The sequence below is a fragment of the Pinus tabuliformis genome, chromosome 5_2, assembly GCF_031772625.1.
Source record: "Pinus tabuliformis cultivar Carrire ecotype Pingquan chromosome 5_2, CPIR1, whole genome shotgun sequence".
In the NCBI taxonomy this organism is placed as follows: Eukaryota; Viridiplantae; Streptophyta; class Pinopsida; order Pinales; family Pinaceae; genus Pinus; species Pinus tabuliformis.
Window position 1 is genome coordinate 932980438 of NC_142306.1, and position 3142 is coordinate 932983579.

The window sequence follows — 3142 nt, forward strand, 5'->3', positions numbered from 1 at the left end:
GGGGTCTCCTTTTGATGAAAACTCAGCATTTTTGGATTTTTCTTGAAGAAGTATGCATGCTCACAAATGGCCAAGAAATTTTGACAGGTTTTGAGCCCCAAAAAGGTCAAAAACACCCTAAAATTGACCTTTCTGGCCCTTTTTGGACACACAGGAAGTAGTGTTGGGAGAACTCAATTTTAGAGGGGCAAATGGAGGCCAAATTAAAAAATTCCACTTGTTCTGGAAAGTAGACAGGTACAGATTTAAAACAAGCCCATTTGGCGCAAATGTGGACACCGGGAAGGCCTCCAAAATTAGCTGCAAAAAGGCACTACGCATAGGGAAATCAGCATGGCACATAAGAGGAATTTTGTTCATTTTGGCCAAAAAACTCTGTTTTTCGCCTAGTTTCTTCACTGTTTGACTTTTCTCCTTCTAATTGCCAAATTCATGATGTAATTTTATGTGACTTGATGGATTTTGATGTAATTATGCTAAATTTTTACTCATAGAGGTAGATTCATCCATGAAAAGGTAGTTTGCAACTAAAATGAATCAGTTCCGTAATTTTTAGAGGCATGCTGTTCCACTGCCTACTTTTTAGTTCTTAGTTTAGAATTTGTTGGCACAGCTCCTAAAATTATGAGCTCGACCCCTAGAGGCTAGGATGAGTTGTTTATTACCTATATCTACTTGTTTTTCAGTCATTAGCATGGTTGGATTCTTGTGAATGCTTTGAGCATTATTGTATACTCATTTCAACAGTTTGGCAAAGGAAGAGACCAAAGTTTACAGCACTTTATGGGATTCTTGTGGCAACTTGATTTGGTATTGTGTTTCCTTCTGTAATTGCAAGTTTACATGTGTTTTATGTATGCCATTATCTCTCTCTATTCTTCTTAACTAAATGAAACAAGGATAAAGGTAGAATTCATTGAATTGTAGTGCTCTGCTTAGGGTTTTGTTTAGTTGTTTATGTTTTCAATTGTTTGAAGAGGATTCCTAACACTTTCATGCCCTCTTCAACTCCTCACCAGTTTAAAATCTCTCCATATCATTCAATTTGAAGTACTAAACCATTTGCCTACCTCGCCCCATAGAGATCTTTGCAAAACTGAGTCCATTCCCTGAACCAAAATCTGTCGTTCACATTTGAGCCAGCAAATCAACATTAAATTCAATCAAACTCTTTTTAACACATACCTAGCCTAAAGTCAGTCTTTACAACAGTCATCTCAAACCTCATTGATCATATTTTGCTGAGATTGACAAGGAGAGAGCCCTCTCCCGACCTGGTAGGGCTAGCTACCAGGTTAAGCGTGGTTTGATGTTACCCTAGATCCTACCTTTCTCAGCCTGAGGTAGATTTAGGCACTAACACCTTATACCTATATTCTCCTCCATCTTCTTCCTTCAACATGTAGACCCATTTATTCTCTGTTGTTGTTTTACCTATAGGAAACCTAACTAAGTCCCAAGTTTGGTTATGCACCAAGGCATCCGTCCCCTCTTTCAAGGCTTGCTCCTACTTCTTCTTGGTTTCTATGTTGGAAATAATACTGAGAGGGGGGGGTGAATCAGTATTAGCAAATCAATAATCTTTTCATTTTCATACTTAGATTCATATGCGCTACTTCAGTTAAGGATACCCACGTATATACACAACTGTGTTTAATGCAACTAGCGAATATCCAATAAGCTTATGATTCAGTTAGTTGATCTTCAATGAGTGCCTCAGAACATTATTAACCATATTAACAGTAAACAGGTGCAGTAAAACAGAACAAATCATCACACATGAACACCATGATATAAGGTGGAAACCCAATGTGGGTGAAAACCACCTGCTGCAATTCGTCTCTATCTTCCTTTAATAAGAAAATTTCTTTTCCAATATTTATGCACTGGTGCAGTCTTATAGTACACAGGCTTGTACCTGCAGAAGGCTACAACCTTATCTCGTTTTCCAGTTTCTCCTAGAAGGGAGCTACAATCCCCTTAGCTCTTGTGCTAGCAACGTTTCATCCAATTTTCATACTGGACCTATCAACAACATTGAAGCATAAAATTAATCATCACTGCAATACACCCATCAACTACACCTGCATCATCAATCTCTGAATCACCCAATAACGAAACACTGAAACCCTATCAACAACACAGTCACCAGAACACAGAACAGACAACAGAACTCTACAACAATAACCCGATCCAACTGCAACTTCAAATTTCATATCTCATAATGTATAAGCTACTATGAAGAACCAAACCAACGTACATATGTGCTTTCACCAAAGCCAACCCGTGTACATATCTGCAAATATTTACTCATAACTTTGCAGTTGTTCCAGACATCAGTCATACCCAGATCATAACATTCATACAATAAAACATGCGTCAATAATTCAGATCTAGTCTATCCATAATCAAACCATATAATGATAAACATTCCAAGCCTTAAGATCCCGATCCATCATTCATCATCATCCACATGAGTGCATCCTTGGTTCAGATCAAGAAAAGCATCACAAACCCATAACCAACATATCAGATATTCATCACTTCCTCACTTGCCCCCTTGGCCTAATGATCTTCTCCTTATATAGGTTTAGGCTTCTCTCAATACCATGGTCCAAAACCATGTAGAACCAATACCTTGGACCCAATACCTGGGATCAAAACTTCAGACCAAATACCATGGACCAATACCAAAATACCATGGACCAAATACCACGGACCAAAACTTAGTTTTCCGACATGTATGCACCTTTCCTTCTATGAACCTGAGTGTGTACATATACGCGTCTTCTGTTCTGCTCATGCACATGTATACACACTTTCATCAAGGTTAACCTGTGTATACCTCTCTCTTGACTTGCTGTACTATGATCTGTCATCTGATTGAGTTGCCACCTGTATCATACCTCTGAGTGAGTTGCCATCAAGGACAACACCTGTATCATAATGCCAACAATCTCTCCCTTTGGACTTGATGGCAACAACCACACCAAGTCACTCTCCCCCTTTGACATCAAGGGCAAAGGGCAAACCAAGATATTCTCTTCTTTGATATACATTCTGCTGTCCATGCTCCCCCTGAGTACATGCTGAAGTTTCTGATTGAGCTCCCCCTTTGTACATGCCAAGATGTACCAATCCA